Source organism: Limulus polyphemus, unplaced genomic scaffold, assembly GCF_000517525.1.
Source record: "Limulus polyphemus unplaced genomic scaffold, Limulus_polyphemus-2.1.2 Scaffold656, whole genome shotgun sequence".
In the NCBI taxonomy this organism is placed as follows: Eukaryota; Metazoa; Arthropoda; class Merostomata; order Xiphosura; family Limulidae; genus Limulus; species Limulus polyphemus.
Window position 1 is genome coordinate 387674 of NW_013666266.1, and position 13314 is coordinate 400987.

Consider the following 13314-nt stretch of genomic DNA (forward strand, 5'->3'; position numbering starts at 1 on the left):
GGTGTATCAAGAGTTATAGATTCTCCTTTAATGTTACAATGGTGTATCAAGAGTTATAAATTCTCCTTTAATGTTACAATGGTGTATCAAGAGTTATAGATTCTCCTTTAATGTCACAGTGGTGTATCAAGAGTTATAAATTCTCCTTTAATGTTACAATGGTGTATCAAGAGTTATAAATTCTCCTTTAATGTTACAATGGTGCATCAAGATTCAAAAATGCATGTATAATGCAAGTTTTCTTCAGGTGTGCGTGAATAAACTCTTTAATCCCCCCCCCCCATACTGCAAAATAAGTGAGCTGAAAAAATCATTCGGTTAACTTTACATATGGTCCACCTTATATTTCTGTAAAGCTGAAGATAAACCAGTGTGTTTTGAAACTAATTGGGTTTAGCTTTAAAGTATAAAAGAACAGAATGATAACATAGAAAAGTTGAAACCACTGTTTTTAGTTTAAAACAAGTGCTTGGTGGGCGTTTTTACTTCACAGTTTATACACATGCACACATCGAATCAGCCTTTGATGCCGTGACGTCATAGTGCACGTGTGGCACAACAGTCTGTTTTCCCATTAAAAAAAAATAAACATCTTAGCAGTTAAAATTATTTAGTTTCGGTGTTCGATAAGTTAAAAAACAAAAACAGTTATGTATGGCATGGGTGTTTCGTTGCACAACTGTAACATAATACGGGGCGGGACAAAAACTACCAACTGACGACGTACACATCTACTGTACTAGGTGGAGGAAAATCTCTGTGTTAAGAATTAAGTTTAGATGGTGTACATATTTTTTTGTTGGTGTGGCTCCATCAGTAACACAAATCTGGGGTCCAAGGTTCGAGCCATGATCCTACTGAACACACTCCGCACTTTCAGTTAAAAAGCAGCAATCAATCTAGTTATTTAAAAAAGAGTCAGCGGGTGCTGCCATCTCTATGACCAGTATTTCTAAGTCGAGACGGCTATATTTGAATTGTAGGGGTGTGACAGTTTATCTAATGTGTCACGTAAGGTGGCGTTCAGGTTGAACATTAAAAATGTTATTTCTTTTGGCTCGTCTTGTTTTTATAGCAGTTAGTTCTAAGTCGAGGCAGCTGTACTTGAATCGTAGGGGTGTCCGACAGTTTATCTAATGTGTCACGTAAGGTGGCGTTCAGGTTGAACATTAAAAATGTTATTTCTTTTGGCTCGTCTTGTTTTTATAGCAGTTACTTCTAAGTCAGACGGCTGTACTTGAATCGTAGGGGTGTCCGACAGTTTATCCAATGTGTCACGTAAGGTGGCGTTCAGGATAAACATTAAAATATTATTTCTTTTGGCTCGTCTTGTTTTTATAGCAGTTAGTTCTAAGTCGAGACGGCTGTACTTGAATCGTAGGGGTGTCCGACAGTTTATCCAATGTGTCACGTAAGGTGGCGTTCAGGTTAAACATTAAACATATTATTTCTTTTGGCTCGTCTTGTTTTTATAGCAGAGTAAGTGGTAGAACTTTTTTAGCTTAAATACTCTCATTTAAATATATATATATATATATTTTTTTTTCTATCTTGCAACCGACATACACGTCCTCTGACCACGCAAGAACAGTTCTCAGAAAATATTGTTATTACTGTATTTGGTAAGTCGTCAGAATACGGTATTTCCAATGTTTACTTTGGCATTAGTCCACAAGTTTGATAATATCCGAGTAGAAAAATATTTAACGATAAAATGTTTTTTACTCCCCGTCGAGATAAACAGATATATATATATATATATATATATGCGCCCCCTAACGACGCCATTAGAAAACGAGGAGAAAAACAATTGCAGCCTGCGGTGCTGCCCTACTAAAAGTAAACACTGGTATACGCCCCCTCTCTCTCCCTCGGCAACGCGTACAAGTGCTTATCTCGTAAAAGTTTTTATCTTTTCATTAGTTAGCAATAAATACTAGAAGAGGCCAGTACTTGTTTTGAGCAGGAAATCGAATTTGACTGATACACACATTTTTCAGTGAGTCTTGCACAACCATAGCTGAGGTTAGTTCAAGTAGGTTTTGTCCACGGTTATCAATAGATATATTCTCGACATGTAAACGTTTATCAGTCCAATGTATTTGGATCTTTGAGTTTATTGTAAAAGACAAGACTCGAAAAGGTAAACATCGGTCGTCCGTTAGCTGCACGAGTTTGGGACATGTTACATGTATAGATTTGTTAGAAACTAGTATAGAACACAGGTAAACATCGGTCGTCCGTTAGCAGCACGAGTTTGGGACATGTTACATGTATAGATTTGTTAGAAACTAGTATAGAACACACACGTTATGTTTACTGATTTTTACAGCCAGTTTGACTGTAAAAAAGCTTCATATTTATTTGTATATTTTGACAGTTATAACGCTAGAAACCAGCTTTCGATACCCGCGATAAGCACATGAAACATAGCCCATTTTATTGTCTTGTGCCTAACAACAAACACTATCTATAGCTAGTAACAAGTTAATCTCATGTTAAATTACATACTTTTATTGACATCGTAAACCTCGCTATAATTATTATAACGATGTCATACATGACATCATGACCATTGTAATGACGTCATAAGTTCTATTCTAATGACACCTCTATCATTAGGACAATATTTTACCTTAAGCCTCGTGTTTGAGTCACTACGCCCCTAGTATCACACGAAATATTCCAGAATAAATGTTAGTTATTAAGCACAAAGCTACAAAATGGACAATCCATGCCAAGCCAACCACGGGTATCGAAACTCAGTGTTTAACGTTTTAAGTCCTCAAACTTACCGCTTAGCCATTGGGGGAGGGGGATTGAATAGTTTGTGACAGCGTTTTTAGATCTAACTCAAAGATTGTGACAGCACTTTTAGATCTTGTGGTATTCATATACACTCCTCTCCAACAGATAATTTCTAAAGTATCCGCAAAATGTAACTTCCGGAAATGTTACACGGAAAATAAAACGGACACAAGTAACTTCCGGAAATGTTATACGGACAATAAAACAAACACAAACAGTAAAGAAACAAAACAGAAGTGAACAAATAAATATACTTCCACAATCTTTAAGTTATCTAAAAGTGCTGTCACAATCTTTGAGTTATCTAAAAGTGCTGTCACAATCTTTGAGTTAGATCTAAAAGTGCTGTCACAATCTTTGAGTTAGATCTAAAAGTGCTGTCACAATCTTTGAGTTAGATCTAAAAACGCTGTCACAATCTTTGAGTTAGATCTAAAAGTGCTGTCACAATCTTTGAGTTAGATCTAAAAGTGCTGTCACAATCTCTGAGTTAGATCTAAAAGTGCTGTCACAATCTCTGAGTTAGATCTAAAAGTGCTGTCACAATCTCTGAGTTAGATCTAAAAGTGCTGTCACAATCTCTGAGTTATACCACACCCACAGCTGAAAGTGTAGAGTATCACGTTTCGAATCTTGGACATTTCGACTCACAGCCCCAAACGATAACGACCAAGCCACGCCCGACCCAAATTACCGAACGTGTATTACTGTAATGAACAGAATGTTGTGCATGTGATTTTTTTTTTTCGGGAGGTATTCTAATGAACCCAATTAACCTCACCTTTAAAATGTTGGTTATAATACGACTAACTAATAATTTATAATGAAGGCTCATCACAATAAAAAACCGGGTTTTGATACCTGTGATGGGCACACCACAGATAGCCCATCGTGTAACTTTGTGATTACAAATAAATAAACAAAGTTCTTTATTGAAAAATATCTACAAAAATGTATAATTGTGCAAAGTTTTAACTGTTAGATCATCTTGTTTTGATATCGTTCACTACACTGAAGTCCACATACTCCACCATATTGATTTGTTTTGTTATTTTTGCTTTATTGAAAAAAAAACAAAACACAACTACATAATGACTTATCTGAGCTCTGTTCATTTTCAGTTCCAGAAGAAAACCAACGTGAAGGAAAACAAAGTGAATTTTTGTTATTATTATTATGTTGGGCACAAAATACTGCTGCTTCCTTTCTCTAAAATCTAGTGGTTAAGGTGCTCGACTCGCAATCTGTGGGTCGGGGATTCGAATCCCCGTCACACCAAACATGCTCGCCTTTTCAACCGTCGGGGCGTTATAATGTTGTTATATTCGTTGGTAAAGGAGTAGCCCAGGAGTTGGCTGTAGGGGGTGATGACTAGCTGCCTTCCCTCTAGTCTTACATTGCTAAATTAGGGACGACTAGCGCAGATAGCCCTCGTGTAGCTTTGCGCGAAATTCAAAACAAACACAAACTCTAAAGGGGGCGGTTTTCAGATAAGAATATTGTTGTGGACAAAAGAATAAATCTATCAGGATCTTCATAATCCTGATAACAAACACGTGATTACTATTGTCTCTGGAACAGAAACACACTGTCAAGAGACCACAGCATCTGATATATGTGAAGTGGAGCTTTAAGATAACGTCGTCTATTGTTTGCAGAGAGTTTAGACGTCACAAGATTTGCTCAGATGGATATCTATAAAGACTGAGAAGGCGTCAAGTTTTTGAGTGATGAATGGTGTGACGAGGAGAAAACAGATCAGGAAGGCACTCATTGTATGATTTCTAAACTTTTCCGGTACGGTGCGAAATTTGAACCCGTGATTCTGCTAATCGGGCTTATGCTGTATCCAGCCGATTTGTCAAGTTTCGAATGTTTAATTTTTCGGCTTCTAACTTTATGAGGTTACCAAGAAGTTGGAAGTCTGTTTGTAAAGATTAGGACCTGTAATATTTACGTTTGTTTGTTTTGTGGAAATTGTCGATTTTAAGTGGTTTTACTAAAGAAGGTTTAGTGATGGCATATCTTATGAAATCAGAATTTCATGAGTTGGTTTGTTCAGGTCCTTGAGAGCTAACCATCCATTTACAACAGACCCGTGTTTTAAAAAGAATGTTACTCTTAACAGTCGGTTAACAAGAGACTCGTTTTTTTACAAGAATGTTGCTGCTAACCGTCCGTTTACGACAGGCTCATAACCGTTTATAACATTACAACAGACTCGCATTCTCCAAGAATGTTACTGCTAACCACCCATTGCCAAGAGACCTGTGTTTTATAAGAACGTTTTTGCTAACCGTCTGTTTAGAACAAATCTGTGTTTTCCAAGAATGTTGCTGCTAACCATCCCTTTTCAAGAGACCTGTGTTTTACAAGAACGTTTTTGCAAACCGTCTGTTTAGAACAAACCTGTGTCTTCCAAGAATGTTGCTGCTTACCACCCATTGTTAAGAGACCCGTGTTTTACAAGAACGTTTTTGCTAACCGTCTGTTTAGAACAAACCTGTGTCTTCCAAGAATGTTGCTGCTAACCATCCATTGTCAAGAGACTTGTTTTACAAAAATGTTTTTGCTAACGGTCTGTTTAGAACAAACCTGTGTTTTCCAAGAATGTTGCTGCTAACCATCCATTGTCAAGAGACCTGTGTTTTACAAGAACGTTTTTGCTAACCGTCTGTTTAGAACAAACCTTTGTTTTATAAGAATGTTGCTGCTAACCATCCATTTTCAAGAGACCTGCGTTTTACAAGAGCGTTTTTGCTAACCGTCTGTTTAGAACAAACCTGTGTTTTCCAAGAATATTGCTGCTAACCATCCATTGTCAAGAGACCAGCTTTTTACAAAAACGTTTTTGCTAACCGTCTGTTTATAACAAACCTGTGTTTTATAAGAAAGTTGCTGCTAACCATTCATTTACAAGAAACTCGTGTTTTCTAAAAGTATTGTTGATAAACACCTGTTTATAACAGACTCGTATTTTCCAAGAATGTTACTGCCAGCCATCCGTTTACAACAGACACGTGTTTTCCAAGAGCGTTGCTGCTAACCGTCCATACAGTGTTTTGTTAAGTTTTTCTCCATGTGTTTTTTAACAAGTGGTTTTGTTAAGAGTATCACTTACTGTCTTTGTTCTTCGAGGAACTCGGCCCTGTGGGAGAACTGTCTTCGATTCCTCACAAGTGCGGGAAACTTTATAACACTCTCCAACAGTGAGAGATTTCCTACGTAAAGTAACGACGACTGGTAATATATTTACCACTTCTGTTCACAAGTGTTTTTAGTTCCTAAGCCTGACAAAATGTCCTTTTTTCTCTTCCAATTAATGATAGACTTTTTTAAAATTTGATAGTTGCTGGGTGAGCATTTTAAGAGTTTTACAAGTCACATAGATTGAATTATTAACAAAAAAATCGTGTGTTTCCAGCATAGCACCACGTTGTGGCTGAGCCCCTAACGACAACTGCTAGAAGATAACAGTTCGTATTTTGACCCTTGGAGTACAATTGGAACTTGTTTGCTATAAACCGAAGCACTTGAGTTTAAGAAGGTTTCTACTGAAAGAAAACTGTTACTAAAGTTGCTGACCACAGATTTTAGAAGAATTTTAATGTCCGGGTGTTTTTTTTTTTAGTTTTAGTTATCTGCATTTGTGAGAGTTATATGCTAAACAAAATTAGTAGATATGATTTTTTTTTCTGTAATATTATATATGTGTAATGCCAAAAACAGATAAGCGCCATCTATGATGAAAAACAATTATAAAGTTTAGAAGTTTAACAATATTCACTATTTTGGATTAATGCCGATCTTTCATTTCCTTGTATATTTAGTCATGGAAATAATATTTATTCTAGGGCTTATGCTTAGAAAACAAAGTAAAACGTAACTTTTCCCCTTAAGTTGAAATACTTCTCATTAAGATCTACAGAACATTTTAGTTTTATTAGGCTTAACACAACAATCTTGAGTGTTGGTCATTTCTCCAGCGTGGAACAAGATTGGTATCTCACTAAAGAATGTTGTATTTTTTACAGAAATCTCTGGACTGTGCAGACCACCACAGCGAAATGAAACAAGCTCGGGTAAGATTGCTTACACTAAAGCTCGTAATGTTTCTGTCGGGTCCCTTGGAAAGCTCCGGATGGAACTTGGGAGTAGGCCGAGTACCACGCTGGGTTCACATGGGACAAGCTTGTGAACACAGCTGGTGGTATCTCAGTGTAACCCCAAAATGGACATCACCTTACACCTTACTGGAAGCCTTAATTCAAATAATCTTCATTGTATAGTCCTCAAACATAACGGAATGTTGTAATGACTTGTGGTATCAAGAGAACACTGTTTAACCGTGAAGTTAAAACCCTTAATAGATAAGTTACAAGTAATTCTGCAGTTTTTTTGTAATGTTGAACTACGTTAGTCAGAGACAACTGACGATATATGGAGAACAACTAGTGTATAGCTATGTATACGGTACCATTTTTTCGCCACATTTATTTTATTAATATTTAATTTCTTAAATTTCGACCGTAATCAGTGGCATCTTAAGGCACGGGCTAACTGGGCTGTAGCCCAAGGCCCCGAACCTTCCAGGGGCATCCATCCCAAATATATTGTCTGTATTTATTTTTTATTTTTAAGTGTGGATTGGGACACAATTCACACTTAGCCCAGATCCCTCCTAATTTTATTCCACTCACCCAATGTCTCACTTTTTGTAAGAGACATTGAACGTTAATGTTATACAACTATAGGATATGAATGTTATACAACTATAGGATATGAATGTTATACAACTATATTATATATGATCAAATCTCAAGCGCTGTTGCGAAGTTACACACAAAACACAAGACGGTATACAGTTTTGGTGGAAGGATGACATACGTCACAGTCTCCGTTTTGACAAGGAATTACATTTATTGAGTCGATTCAAGTATGAGCTTTTAAGTTTTAGTTTCAGTTTGGCCGTACTAAGTAGAACATACAATCCAACTTTACTCGGGGAACTAATCGAAAAACAAGTTTCACGTATCGGTTATCAAGGGATTTGTGATATACTGGCATGGAACGGAGAAGAGTCGCCAAGATTTGTGATATACTGGCATGGAACGGAGAAGAGTCGCCAAGATTTGTGATATACTGGCATGGAACGGAGAAGAATCGCCAAGATTTGTGATATACTGGCATGGAACGGAGAAGAGTCGCCAAGATTTGTGATATACTGGCATGGAACGGAGAAGAATCGCCAAGATTTCGGGTTATCAAGTGATTTGTGATATACTGGCATGGAACGGAGAAGAATCGCTAAAAAGGGGGATAGGGGCACAGCCTCCCGGACACTGCGATTATAGACAAAGCTACCTCCTAATCTGAATTTAAGTTTGAAATCATTTTTGGGGGATAAAAACCTACGCAAATGGATATTGTACATTAAGAGCGCCACGCCCTTGAGCAATGTTTAACCTTGACAACTTAGGTGTTATTATGCTATTCATGATGTTGTTTTTGCTGCGCAAAGCTACACAAATGGCGATCTACACCTCGCAGAGACTCGAACCGCGGATTTAGCGTCGTAAGACTGTAAACTTACCATTGTCCCACGTGCGACGTGCTGATCATAGAGGTTCGTGACCACTTCAGAGGAGTAAGTTATCGCCTCCAGTTGTTTGTTTGTTAGTTTTAGAATATCGCACAAAACCGCATAAGCCGTGTAGATCTCTCTTGTTCAGTAAATTTTACACTTACATTGTAGTTTGTACCCTAGTTGTATTTGTCTACGTGTAGTCGTCCTTGAATTTGAACTGTTAGGTTACAGAAAAGGTAGTCAACAGTACTGAATCTTGTGTAGCCGAATAGTATAATGCAATTGTCACTCATATAGCTCACTCATGGTCCCTAAGGTGCGGAGCTCGTTTATTTTTATTTATTTTTTTGCGGCAACGGAACGCAAACCATGAACCCTCGGACTCACAGTCCAGGCAATCTAACCACTAGGCCACGCGTGGTCTATTGAAACAGTGAATGGCAGGGGACGTTTTAGGCTTAAGTATCCATATCTAGTGATAGTGTTTAGATTTTATTCACATACGAAGCTTGCAAAAAAAAGGGGTTAAATCTGGTAGGTGGCGTATCCCTGCCACTAGGTGAGTCCTAGTTATTCAAATATCTCTCTTGTCGGGTACATTTAACACTCTTAAATAGAAATATCATGTTTCTCTGTTTTATACGAAATGATTTTTGTTTTGGTGTTGCTGTCTTCAAACTGCTTTAAAACATTATAGTTCGTATTCTGGTTTTGTTATTTTTCAGCGCAAAGCTAAACAATGGGATATCTGTGCTCTACTCACTGCGGGTATCGAAACCAGAATTTTAGAGTCAGAAGCGTGCAGACTTACCGCTGATCCACAGGGGGAGGGGGCTGTGTTATATGAATAATAAATGTATAAATCAGAGGTGGGGTTGAAGTGTTTAGTAAGTAGTTTATCCTAAATTCTTGATTTAACGATAGTGAATTGGGTTTTGTTTATTAAGTTTACCTTTTCCTCATGAAATTACTAATGCATGTGACAAAGAATAACCTTCATTAAGTTTTATTATACCATAAGTGTCAAATTGAAAATTTCCACTTGTGATTTTTAATATTAGTTTCTATTAGAAGGATGTTATGTTTTGGCAGGTCTCTCATCACCATAGTAACTCAGTTCTAACTATAACTATATTTATTGCAGGTCTAGATAGGCTTTTCATCGTAATAATCATACAACTCGTATTAATGTTAGGTTTAAATAGGTTTTTCGTCCCCCATAGTAACATGTCTCGTACTGTATGAATGTTAGATAAGTCATTTATCACCATAGTAACCCAGTTCTTACTATAACAATGACAGACTCAGTTCTTACTATAAGAATGATAAGTTTAAATAGGTCTCTCATCACCATAGTAACTCAGTTCTTACTATATAAACGATAGGTTTAAATAGGTCTCCCATCATCATAGTAACTCAGTTCTTACTATATAAACGATAGGTTTAAATAGGTCCCATCACGATAGTAACTCAGTTCTTACTATATAAACGATAGGTCCCATCACCATAGTAACACAGTTCTTACTATATGAATGCGTTACTCATTTCCTATTATACTGTGGTTAGCCTTACATAGGCCTCTTTTCCAGTTTGTTAGGTTTAAATACGCCTGTTTCTCTGCGTGTCACTCAGTTCTTGCTATACGGTTGTAAGGTTTAAATAGACCTGTCTACCAGTGTGTCACTCAGTTCTTGCTATACGGTTGTTAGGTTTAAATAGACCTGTCTACCAGTGTGTCACTCAGTTCTTGCTATACGGTTGTTAGGTTTAAATAGACCTGTCTACCTTGTATGTCACTCAGTTCTTACTATACGGTTGTTACGTCTAAATAGTTCTAACTCTGAAAGTATCACTCATCAGAAAATATGTAATTATCAGATTTTAGTGGATAATTAGAATAAATTTATTCAGATCCAGGAAACTTAGTTATTAACATTTTATTAATACATTGATTCGTGCCTGGACTTAGAGTGATTGATAATAGTAGAACTAACAATGAGAATATAACAATAGTCTTGTATTTGTTTTGTTTGCCTCTTTGGTATCGAAACCCGGTTTTAGCATCATAAGTAGCGCTGCCACTAGGAAGCTAATAGTCGTGTAAAAACGAATATGATGTATGGTTTGTGACATAACAGAACGAATTTTGTATAAACTACGAAACCTGCCCTCTGCATGGTTGTACTGAAGGTGGTAAGTTTGTGGCATAACAACAGAACGAATTTTGTATAAACTACGAAACCTGCCCTCTGCATGGTTGTACTGAAGGTGGTAAGTTTGTGGCATAACAACAGATTTTTTGTAGAGATTCTGAAACCTGCTTTCTCATTTCTAATAGCATTTAGTCTGCATGGTTGTACTGAATGTGGTAAGTTTGTGGCATAACAACAGATTATTTGTAGAGATTCTGAAACCTGCTTTCTCATTTCTAACAGCATTTAGTCTGCATGCTTGTTCCAAAGGTGATAAGTTTGTGGCATAACAACAGATTTTTGTAGAGATTCTGAAACCTGCTCTCTTCTTTTTACTGTATGTTGCATGCGATCTTGACTTCTTTATCTACGTTCCAGTAATGCATTTGCACGTTTACTCTCCAACTGTAAATGCATTCTCTGGGATGCTAGATATAGTTGTATTTCCTCAACTTCTATCCAAACACGTGCATGGAAAAATTTAATGTTTCTTCAGATTCAGATCTTATTACGTCCAGACTCCATCCGAACAGGAACATGGACCACTAATTCTTCATATTCTGACTGTATTCACCCCCCACTTTGCATCTGAGCACGTGTATAGGTCGCCCAAAATGATTTTTAGTTTCTTTAATCTCTAAAAAAAAAACTATTTTCTTCTATCTATATCTGTATATGAACTGAAGTTATTATATTGTTTTCTGTGTTTGCTATTTCTAACAATCACGAAATCGCCTTTAACATTTTTTCTCAAGCCTTGTGTTTTTTTTTCTTAATATTTATTTTCAAGTATTTCGGTATAAGTTCGATATTTAACATACAAGCAGGTATGTACGATCTGTCCATGTACTGTTCCGTATTTATACACGTATAATAATAGAATAAATAAATGAAGTTTGTTTTCTAACTTATTATCGAGTTTGCTCCGATGTAACTACTATTATCATTCGAATTTCTTCAAGTTTGAAGATATAAATCCTTATGTGTCACTACTCCGCCTTCATACATACGTGTGAATTACAATACTATTTCCTTATGTGTCACTACTCCGCCTTCATACATACGTGTGAATTACAATACTATTTCCTTATGTGTCACTACTCCGCCTTCTTACATACGTGTGAATTACAATACTATTTCCTTATGTGTCACTACTCCGCCTTCGTACATACGTGTGAATTACAATACTATTTCCTCGGAAACTCACGACGATTTTAGTACGTTTACAGTACACGTGCTAACAAAATGAAATACAATTCGTTCCCTCAGTCTGAAACTTATTAACCTTATAAATGTTTGAAGTTATTTAACTTATGACGAATGTTTTCCATTTTGTATTTAGTTTATTTTAGTTGTTTTAGCGCAAAAACCACGCAATGGGCTATATGCATTTTGTTCACTGCGAGGAATCGTACCCTGGATTTTAGCATTGTATGTCCGTAAACTTACCACAGACTTAATGGGGGCTTCATCGGCGGGACAGAGGCAAGTTCACGGACTTACAACGCTAAAATTAGGGGTTTGATTCTCCGTAATGGACACTGCAGATAGTCCAATGCGGCTTTACCCGAAAACAGACATGCGTACAAACCCACCGGGGAAATGTTCATTGATCATCACAATTATCCTAAAGACTGGTTGAAACGTGGTAGATCTAAACGGATAACATTTTCCGAGTGGTAGGCTTTTCTAATCAAATTGTTTTAAAAATAAACAGAGTTGAAAAACGAAGAGTGAGAAATAAAAAAAAAAACTAGGCCATCTCATACAACACCCGATTTTCCGAAACACGTGTAAAACTGGAGCGTCAAAAAGTATTAGATGATAGGAAAACCTACAAGAATTTCAAAATAATGCTGTTGGTTTTGACGAAAAGAAATTCTAACCATGAAAAATGTATCAATTATTAGTAAGACACACAAATAGGTGTAATGCCAAAAGTAAAATGTAGCGTATATCCGTAGAGTTTAAATAACACAAATTCACTTGTTAATTAACCTTTGAGCATAAAGCTGCTTAATAAGCTGGCGGCACTGTGCCAATCATAAGGAATGAATATCCATACGTTAGTATTATAAGCCCTAATAATGATAAAAAGTTCTTGTAATGTCAACAGTACTTCAAAGTTATATATGCGACCATAAAAAAACACGTATGTGAAAATAAATAACTATAATAGAATGAGTCATCAGGGTTTGGTTCATTTAGTTTCATACTAAAAGTTATGGTCCGTATAAACAATAGCTACACATGTATTCATCATCATGTGACGAACAAGTTTTTTTAACCACTCGCACCACTATACAGTAGTGTGTGGTCTGTCTGTCAGTCAGTAAACACTAAAATGATGTCTAATAAGGGTTAAGCGTTGCAATTTGTGCTGTCGAGACGTCAGTAAAACGTGCGCATGCCATGAATCACGAGAAGAATTATGCACTCTATAGACTACAACATAGCATGACATTTGAACTTCAGAAGCAAGAAATCAAAATATTTGTTACTCTTAATTTCGTTGGAAGACTTATTTCAAATAATAATAAAAAAAAGGCGTGGGGCAAAATACGAAACAATCGTATCTGGAATCAAAATAGTCAGAAATCAAACGCTGCTCTGTCAGTATTTTACAAACTTCAAATAATGGCGCCCTTCTAACTCAAAGCTGCACCTCAACCCTTCACATTAAAATATTTTTCGCAAGTGATAAAAAAAAAAATAAAAAAATCAGGA

At 36.5% G+C, this 13314-nt stretch overlaps 1 long non-coding RNA gene across 3 annotated transcripts in view; it reads left to right on the top strand.

The window, feature by feature from the left end:
• LOC106459751 overlaps positions 1-12467 on the top strand; it is a 31707-nt gene extending 19240 nt beyond the window's left edge. Inside the window, exons 3-4 of one of the 3 annotated variants that reach the window (XR_002610621.1) lie at positions 6843-9846; positions 9891-12467. This is a non-coding gene — a long non-coding RNA (uncharacterized LOC106459751). Of the gene's footprint in view, positions 1-6842 lie in introns of all 3 variants that reach the window. The other 2 variants (XR_002610622.1, XR_002610620.1) reach the window with 2 other exon arrangements.
• The last annotated feature ends 847 nt before the right edge of the window (positions 12468-13314 follow it).